The sequence below is a fragment of the Gallus gallus genome, chromosome 2, assembly GCF_016699485.2.
Source record: "Gallus gallus isolate bGalGal1 chromosome 2, bGalGal1.mat.broiler.GRCg7b, whole genome shotgun sequence".
In the NCBI taxonomy this organism is placed as follows: Eukaryota; Metazoa; Chordata; class Aves; order Galliformes; family Phasianidae; genus Gallus; species Gallus gallus.
Genome location: NC_052533.1, coordinates 35,242,377 through 35,252,856, shown reverse-complemented (window position 1 = coordinate 35,252,856; position 10,480 = coordinate 35,242,377). Strand labels below are relative to the sequence as shown.

The 10,480-nt window shown below is 36.7% G+C and overlaps 1 long non-coding RNA gene across 1 annotated transcript; it reads right to left on the bottom strand.

Moving 5' to 3' along the window:
* Positions 1-7,179: 7,179 nt before the first annotated feature.
* Positions 7,180-9,483, bottom strand: LOC121109640. Its single transcript, XR_005857776.2, has 2 exons — positions 8,893-9,483; positions 7,180-8,081 (listed from the first exon to the last, which is right to left on the bottom strand). It is a non-coding gene; the product is annotated as an uncharacterized LOC121109640 (long non-coding RNA).
* Positions 9,484-10,480: the final 997 nt, after the last annotated feature.

Below are 10,480 nucleotides of genomic sequence, written 5' to 3'. Positions count from 1 at the left end.
AAAGCTCTTCTTTTAGAAAATCCTCAGCTATACATTCTCCTACATTTTTTAAAATTAAAAGGTGATTAATTTAACCCACTTAAGTTTTATTATGTTTAAATGCATTCACATTTCTGAATACATTAATCTCACATGATTTTAATTCTTCATATGTGTAGCTATGATATTTATTTTGTCTTTTTTTTTTTTTTTTTTCCTTCGGGTTTTCACAATTTGCTAGAGAATAGATTTCAAGCTCAGTTTTTAGTCCATGGCATACATGGCAAAGGGCAGATACAGCGTTCCGTTGACAGTTGAGAGTAATTCTAACTTTATTCTTTCTCTGCACAGCTATCAAATGAGAAAAGCTTAGAATGGTCAGTTTAAGGCCCAGAAAGTTCGTGGAGTGCCGTAAAGATTATCATTATGCAACATGTGTAGGGAAGGAAACAATGTTCTTAAGACAGCTTTGAGTCACAGCTCCCTTAAATATTCTGGTCAGAGTAGCAATACTAAAAATGTGTCCACAGTCCCAGGTCCTTTAGTCACACTCTCTTGCTATGCACAATTACATAAACTTTTGTATCTATGATCCTCTTCCAGTCTGTCACCAAGATGTCCGAAAGTGCTTTTAAGACTACTTTCACTGTTCTTGAAAAATAAACTTGCCACTCTCTTTTAGGTTGACAGAAGTTTCTAAGGTTAGACATTTCAGAATTGAAATTGTAATTCACCCCAGTACCTCATTATGGATAGATGTGTAACCACCACCTGCACCAATCTTCTAGAGGGCAAGGGACTTGCTTTCACCTAGGACTATTCCTAGTTTAGACTAAACAGCAGATGGTTGAACTCTCTGCACTTATTTAAAAGAACTTTAAGTCACCTCCAGTCCCAGTCCATCCCCAGCATGATGAGACAATGAGTCTGAAACTGTGTAGTATACAAGCAGTTTAATTCCATGTCTATGTAGTAATGTCTGGTGGGTTTGATGGTTTTGTTTTCAGAAGCAATGGCAGAGCCCTTTCAGATATTATTCTTACCTCTCTTTTAACCCAGGATCTACAATGTGATGAGCAGAAATGTGTTTTCAAGTAACAGAGTGTAATTCAGAAAATAGGATTGCGAGCTCCATCCCAAGTCATTCTGTTGTTAACAGGCTGCCAGAGGAGTCTGTTAAAATTCATTGAGGGGACAGAAAGAGAAGGAAAGCCAACTTTCACTGGTACTGTATAACTAACTGTTTGAATGCATGATAAAATATGCACTTATGACAAAACCTTATGGTGTTTGACCCCTAGATTAAGAAACTGTTGTCCATACAGACATAGGCAAAGAACAGTTGAAAAGTGAAAAGCCATATTTGTTCTGCCTAAGTGACTTCAGAAACATATTTGCCCAGCTCAGAAATCAAAAGATGATTTTAGTCACTCTCTGTACTGTAAAATCCATTTGAGATCTGAAAATCAAACTGATCTTTCTGCCTTTTCCATCAGCACTGATAATAAAGCAATCTGCCCTGAGAATCCCTTCAATAATGGGATGTGGGACTTGAGGAGAAAGAAATCATAGTTCAGTCTTTCATGGCTGCCACAGCCTCAGCAGAGTAGATGACACAGCAGGAGAACTTACTACACTCAGTCAAGTCAGTGGATATGGTGAAAAGATACATACTGGAAACAGGCAAGGAGAAGATCTGTTTTAGAGGTACCACTTTCTTATTTTAATTTTCTGGGCCAAATTTCAATTAGGTTGCATTCTTAGTCTTACTAAGATGGATGGTAAGTTGAATTTAACTCATTTCTAGAGGTATTATATTTCCTAATCTCAATTGTCACTCTGAAAGAAAAAAGTGTGTAAGTGGAGATCAGATAGAGCTGATCCCCAAACTAACATGTTCTTGCTGAAAGCAGAGCTAAGTCTGCAGGAAAATTTTGGTTACTCCTTGATCTCATTGTCATGTGTGAGAGAAAGGTGTATGTTAGCTTGATGTTACCAAGTCCATTTTTTTTAATGAAATGATAAAATATTTGACCTTGTGAAGCCAAGGCTGTTCTACTGTATTTTAGGAAAACTGCTGATCTTGACATTTCTTGGAAAGCTGTCAAGAAGAATTCTAGATCCATCAACTGTTACTATTACACAACCTCCAGAGCAAGATCTTGACCAAATTTACTTGGCAAGAGATGCATAAGAAGTGGCTCTCCTCTAGACAAAATCAGGACATTTGTCATAAGAATACTGAGAACTTTACAGGATCAATCTGACATGAAGAACTCTGTCAATAGTACAAGAGCAGAGCCTCAAACAAAACCATACCAAAACCTGAATGGAATGGCTTAGAGGAAATTAATTACCAGGCAGAGTCTTCAGCATAGCGTTATGCCTATAGTTCTTGATTCTCTGCTACTTTATTCCAAAAACCTCTTCTCAGACTCCCTGAAAGGAAAATTTTACTTGCAATACAAACAGAACTCTGAGAGATTCACAGAATCACAGAATCATAGAATCATAGAATGGCCTGGGTTGGAAGGGACCTCAAGGATCATGAAGCTCCAAACCCCCTGCCACAGGCCGAGCCACCAACCTCCAGATTTGTGTGATCATCACATCAGTACTGCTGGACATTAAACACTGCTCCATGGAAATAGGGTAGCTGAGCTGGGGAGTACAAGTACTCTCATGGAACAGTCAAGAAGTCTGATTCCAGGTTAAAGTCCTAGAGTTCAAGACTAGAAATCTTTCTACCCAGAAATGGGCAACAAAATGTCGTGAGATGCTGAGTGATGCCCATGCAAGTATACAGTACCACTAAGCTAGGAGACTTTCCACAGTGAAGACAGAGTCAGGAATTAAAGCATTCTAAAAGGACCATAAATTATGTTTTTTTCTCAACATCTGTCATGCTGGAATAAAAGACAGAAGTACTGAAAACCTCATAAGACTTCCAAACCAGCCAGTCTTGACATAGGGTTCTGACATACAATGAGGTATATAGCAGCAGATCACCCTGGCTTTTTTAAAGTTTCACTCACATTTCAAAACATTCTCAAGGTCCATGACAACCATGTCCATGTCCATGACAACCATGATTTATTTGTTTTTACCTGCAGCTGTATTGTATATTTTATTGGGAATTCATTGGAAAATCCATTCAAAAAGGAAAGTTTTATATTTCACAGTGCAGAGTTTTTTGTTAATTTCAAACTGCCAAAAAATGAACAAGGGAAAGGAAGAAGCAGGACTTCTGTATCTGCTTCATGTTTTTTTTTCTGTCACTTTGATTCATGAGAGAAAAATGTAAATGTATGTTTAGAGTCTTTAGAGATTTACATTAATGAAACAAATGATTTTTACAATCAGTGAACATTTGTTTAGTTTCCCCCTCACCTCCTCCCTCCCTACCTGACCTCCAAACCAGTGCACACAATTTTAGGAGAATATTTTATTAGCCATAATTAAACTATGTGTGTTAATTAGGGTTAGATTTTAAATGCACTGATTGGGCAGTAGAAAAAATAAAGGATCTGAATGAGCCCAAACTGAGATGATACTTGAATATTCACAGATGTTTCCATAATCCTAATTTCAAATTGACTGTACTTCCTGAACAGTGAGAAGATGTGTTCAGTTATTTATTCAGACTAACAACTTTTTCAGTATGTAGAAAATATCCAGTCCTGTAATTAACTCCACAAAATAAATGGATACCAAGGAAGATTTTGACTACATGTTGATAAGTGGTTCCACACAACTCAAAGTGTATGTGTATCTGAAAGAACTCTCTAGGGATATGAAAAATACGTATTTGATAAAGAGAGGGAAGGTTGATCCAAGGTACCAGTATGTGCCACCATATATTTTCACTCCTGTGCTCATAGTTGAGATCTGCTCAGTCTATCATACCAAGCCAATACAACCTGGCTCTGCACCAGGAAAGTCTAAATTATTCATCACTAAACCAAGTAGAGCCTGAGGGCTACTTTGGTTTAATGGCAACTGGCAATGACCCCAGGAGACTAAAATTGCAGCCGTTAACCCATGTGCTCTGTTGGTATGTTTTCCTTCTCTTTTATCATAATTTCTAAACCAGTGTCAAGAAGGGCTAGCATCTCATTCTCTACAGGCATGATTTTGGCTGTCAGCAATTAGATTCTACTGGAGGAATGACATGGAACAAGAATGCTGTGTTGCACGACCAAGTTCAGCACAATCGCTCCATTAAAAACAATTTCATCAACCTGTTAATGTTGGAACAAAATTTAAAACTGGCTGCAGAAACGGACTTATCAGTATTATTAATGTATGTCCTTCTGTTGTGATCAAGCCTTAGAATGCTTGTTGAAAGAATTCATGTAATTGAGAACCCAGTGCAGCCTGTTTTGGGAATAGTCTTAAATGACGTAACTCAAAGATTTTTCCTGGCCACATCTGTGGTACAGAATGTTCCAAATGCAGCAGAAAGGACATGTATAAGCAAGTTATTAATTTTCTTTCTAAAAAACTGTAGAAGAATTAATAACTTTTAGCAGTGAGTTGGGCAGGGCTTGTGCAGACAGTTTTCGTACAAGCTTCTCTACTCTACTGTGCCAATGATCTGTAACATAACACTAAGTAACTAACATTAATCTCACTTAAAAAAAAAAAAAGTCTATTCCTTTTTCCTGCTGAAATCTTTATTCCAATTTTATTCACCCACTTCATCACCCATTATAGCAGAGCTAGATCTAATGTGAGTAGTGAGATGATTTCTACTCACTTCTGCATATGGAATATTGGAATAGTATGAACTGATGCTGATGCAGCTACTCACTCTTAGATGCAGCATACATGTGTTCCTATACTATACAAGCTATGAGCATTTTATGAGTTTAAGTCATGACATTTTGAAATATACAGGGTACATAAACATAGATCAGTGAATTTTTGAGTGATGACAGGAATCAAAGGGACATTAGAGTTGTATTCAACAAGTAGTATATTGCACAAAAATACTATTTTCAAGAAGAAAAGAGTGAAGGAAAGTCCTGTGTAAATCAACTGGCCCTTAAGGTAACAATCTTATTGCTGACGCAAAATCAAGGGGACCTAATATGAGTCATAGATCCACACTGCCTTTGGCCTTGCGTTTGTGAAGCCAATCAGTCTGTGTCAGTTACAACCATACTGCCTTCAAGGCAAATCAGCTTTAAATCTGTACCTGAATTGCCTGTGGAGCTTTTGCCTCTCTCCTATCTCAAATCATTCTGAGGCAAAAGTAGACACTGTGAACAGGCAGAGAATTCAGTATCAAGCATAGGTCTCAACCTTAGGTTAATGCAAAAGCCAAACCACAGTGCCTGTTCTGGGGCAGACATTCAGAACCCTATAAAAGAGGCATATATTTAGGAATGGCAAGGAGTTGCAATTAAAGAAAGAAAGAAAGAAAGAAAGAAAGAAAGAAAGAAAGAAAGAGAAAGAAAGAAAGAAAGAAAGAAAGAAAGAAAGAAAGAAAGAAAGAAAGAAAGAAAGAAAGAAAGAAAGAAAGAAAGAAAGAAAGAAAGAAAGAAAAGGGATATATTTTTCATGAATCTCATAGTTTTTCCATATCATTTAGCACATATGCAGCTTTTCCTAGTCTGCCCAAGAGCGATCTTTCAGCCTAGAATAATGAAGACAAGAAACTCTTTAGTAAATGCAATCTGCCTCTGTTCACCACCATCAGCAAAAGTGACACCTTTGACTCCCATACAATTGATTAAAGTTTAAGGCCATAAAAGCTGCCCTCACATCACATTTAGTGTTACTTATTTCATTAAGTGTCAGATTAACTGGTAATTACTTCAATGGAATTATTTAATATTATTACTTCATATAAAATGCTCCATAACTTTTCTGCACATCAAATCATGTGATTTACACCAAAATTGTTACTTGTCAATATTTTGGAGCATCAGTATAAAATCAAGATGCCATACAGTGTATTCAGCTAAAATGAAATCTCTTTTGTTGATTCCTCCTGCTCTGTTTTTCTGTGTGTGCACTTGAGTATTTCTGAGAAATTTAGGTTAACCGTATCTGTGGTCTGAACGTTGCCTAAAATAGGCATCCCCAAATGCCATTCTAGTAGTGCAAGCAGTAATGACAACAAAATACCTTTCAATGCTCTTGAAATTGTAAACAGAAAGGCTCTATCCTGCCTTACACAGGCAACATGCATTGGTTGCAGTGGGAGTTACATGAAACCGAGGTAAGAATTTGACCTACGGTTAAGGAAATAGTGCCAGCAAACTGTTTCCACTGAAAAGTCAAAACAAGTTTATCAACTAAACAAAGTGGATTTCCTGAAAACGACAACAGGTATAGGTGTAATTTCAAGAGCAACTTCGGGGTTTCATCAGGCCTCTCTTTTTTTCTCCCTCTCTTTGTTGAGAAACAACTCATTTTATCAGAAACTGCATGTGTATGCATGTATGTGCGAACATATAGTCACTACTGGATTGAACTGATAGCCAATCCGAGGTTTTTCTCTTTTGCTTCTTAGCTGTGTAAACTTATTTTATTACTGCAATTATGAAATTATGTGAGGAATAGTATGTTGACCATCTTACACAGAAGCATTAACACACAGTTTTATGGTACTTTTTCATGTACAGGAGTATATATCAGTATAAATGTCGCACACACATCTGCACACATAGATTATAGCACTGTGGTGCAACCGTGTGCATGCATATGCACACACAGAGCAATGTGCACACAGAAATATACTATGGTACAGCCCTGGTGACTATAAAATAACTTGATGTGGTTATACAGCAATTTGTGGTAGACTGTGCTGAATATTATCCCAAAATTGCATGCCAAAAGCTAAATAAATAAATAAATAAACTTTTACATCATCATGTTAGTGACTTTATCAAAAGATACAATCCAGTGTTTGGAAGGTAAAGTTACTGTAAAAACACTAACAGTATAGAACATATTTTTTTTTTTTTTTTTAGTGAAATATTTATATACTATGAAGGGTTGATATTGTTTCTAACCTCATCATTTTCTGAGCCATCAGGTTCAAAAATAGCCAACCCACTCCTTAAGTGAGAAATTCATGCCTGCTGTTGTTTTATAACTCTGTAAAATGCATACCTATATTGCTGTTTAACCTAACAGACTGATATCTCAAAGCAAGGGTTTTGGTTGGTCTGTCATGTGTACAACTGCTTGGCAAACAGTTCCAGGAAGTTTATTCACATTCAACAGATCTTACTGAGAAGTTGCTCATGTTGTAAATTTCTTCATTTAGGAAAAAAAAAAATAATCTAAATTTAACAAAAACAAAGCAAAGCAAAAAAAAATCCTTCAAATTGGTAAATTGCTTAGTTCCTGGAAACTTCAGATAAAAAGAATAAGTTCACAAAAAGAAAAATTCACAAAAAGAAAAACAGAAATAGTAGTTTAGTTTGAAAAGAGGTCCAGCTTCACAGAAAACAAAGCTTAGGCAGATATTGTATTTTTGAAGCAAAGGTGAAGTTACAGCTGATGTAACACTCCATGTTAATACCTTGTTACATATTAAACAAATGTCTCTCAGGATCAAGACTCCTGATAGATAGCATCATTTTCACATAGTGACAAAATGGAAGAGTCCAACTCAATCTTTATCATTGACTTTCCAGACCACCAGCAAAACCACCCTTTGGCACGCAGCTCTGATCCCTCCTCCAGACCACTGATCCAGTCTTTGTCCTCCTAGGTCTCCCCTGGCCTCCTGTTCCATACAGGAAAGCTGAGCAATACCTGCTCCCTAGGACTGTTTGGTACATCAAGATACCTAAGAGAGTTTTATCCTCAGAGGAATACATGGCAGAATCATGCTGACTGTATCAAGGAAAATCAGGGAATGTTGAAACATGCCTTTGCATCTCCTTTTTTCTGAAGTCATGCTATGGACAGGCATTGAAGGATTCATGTCGGTATCTGTCATGCATCACCATCTCTTGTCTGGAGTCTTATCCATTAGTTACTCATGACGTTGTGCAGCAATGGCTAAGTTTGCAGCCTGCACTTCTAATTGTTTGGCTTCAGTCAGCTGAAATCAGACTCTCGAACTTAATCATGGTTTCCTGGAAAAATGTAGCATTAATTTTAAATGTAAATTATTGAAATGTATAACTAGTAATTCATATTTTCTAATTAATAAATATTCTGCACATGATGCATTAGTAACACTATTAAATATTTATCTATAGATGGAGATACTGTGACTTATAATAAACTGTAAAAATGTTCTATTAACTTTTTTTAAAGATAAATAAAATTGAAATTGTTATCAATATAGTGAATACATTATGTTAAAATTTCTCTTGCCTCACAAAAACATATCTGTTGATGTGTTTTACAAACAAATCTCATAAAAATGTTAGCCATATTTAAAAAGAAAATATGTTAAATAAAAATAAAATTGACTATGGAAAGTAAAGTTAAATATTTAATGATATAATTAAGTCTTATTAATGTAATGTTCTTTATTTTTTTCAGATTAAAAATTCACAAGAATTGTCATCCTCTTTCATCTTAATCAGATGGCATGTTTGTCATAATTATTTTTTTCATTAACATTTGATGAATATTAACTTTACGAAATAGAACAATCTTGCTCCTGAAAAAATCAAGTGGAGCTCTGCAAGGCCAAAGCCAAAGGCACTCTGTGCCTTTGATGCATCAGTGCTGAGGGCACGGCAGATCAACAACAGGAGTCTCCCCAGCTTTGAGGACTTTGCATGTGGACTATTGCCAGATGATCCTTCAAGTAGGGGTAAGGATGTTCAGTTTGGTATCTCCTGTATGATTTTGCACTTCTGGCCTTGAGAGAAGACCACTAACCACCTGGGTCAGAATCTCAGGTCTTGTGAAGTGATGTATCTTCATAATTACCTAGTTTGGAGGGGTTGAAACTCCATTAAGTCTTGCCCCAATCTGCTTCTTCTGTTGCTGCCTCTCCCTGTGTGCTCCTTCCACTGCCAGATTACTTTCTACCTTGTAGTTATCGTTCCAATATATGCAGGACAGGCTCAGGTCCCCTCATGGAGCTGTCAAAAAAGGACCATAATCCAGTAACAGCATGGGAGGTGGACTTTTTGAGTTATTTTAACATGTTACTTTTAGCATTGTTTCGAATTATTTACAGATATGCAGACAAGCTTGTTACTTACCTCAGAAAAGTCACTGTTATATCACCACACAACCTTTAACAGGCACCTCTAAGACAGCATAAAGCATTTTGAGTTGAATTAAGAGAAAGCTAAAATATTATCAGAGATGAGCACAGACAGCCAGTCCTACATTCCACCAATATCTTTTACACAAAAATGTAATATCAGATCATTCTTAAAGATTTTGTCTTCTTTTTAATTATGAAGGATAAAATAAGATTGAATGACTGAAAGGAATAAATAGATAATGAAGTATTAGGATTTGTTTTATATAGAAGCTCCTTATTAAAATGACTGTTTCCTTCAACTGCTTAATTTAATTTCTCCAGAGCAGGTTTTTACTTGCTTTTCTCATACTAATGCTCAGATATCAGATGTGTTAATATGACACCTCATGGGTTGCACCCTGAGCTTGAAGAACCACTTTAACCTCTTCATTGCCCTGTGGACATAGCCTGTGTTTCTTCCCACAGGGCTCCTGCTGCGGTCTGCAGAGCTGTGATGAGATGTAAAAGAATGCATCAGCAACAAGAAGACATCCCTGTTGGTCTTTGCAGCTCCACATCACTTCATGGGATACTTTGTAGCTCTGACTGCTGTCACAAGCAAGGGAATTGATAACTATTACCTTTGTTAAAGCAGAATTAAAGTATGACTTCATTATCAGTTGACACTGGTTCATGTGGTGTCACGTCGGGCATTACACAATAACTTTTTAAAAATGTAGAAAATGCTCATTTCTCTTTCAAAAAAATGTCTCTCTGACAGACATATGAAGTATGTGAGAATTCAGAGTACTTTCAAGCATGCAATGAGCACCTAAATGACCTGCTGGAAACAAGTTATGTCTAAAAACTTCTACAAAGTCAGAGGCAGAGACAACAGGCAGTCAGACAAGGATGACTGGGGTCACAGAGAGAACAGCTGTCAGAAAGCATAGCTAATGGAGTCAGTTGCAGACCTGGGAGCAGGACAGAGCACATTGTGCTGGAGGAAAAACAGGATATAAAAGGATCAGAAGAAGGGAAGCTAAAATGGAAGGAAGGTGCTCATGTGAACTTTTAATGTTTTCAACACATGTCCAACTATACAGCTGACTTAGGGGATGAAAGAATGGGGTTATTTACAGTAAACTTCAGGAGAAAACAGTAGTACTCATGTTATCTTAATACTGGCTTTATATTTGTGGTAAAAAATACCTTCACTGGCCACATTCCAGTTAAGAAGTTTGGAGACCTCTATGTTCTGTTTCAAGCAAGCAGGTAAAGGCTGAGTGATTAGAGCTGAACTTCAGGTTTGAGTCACTGATA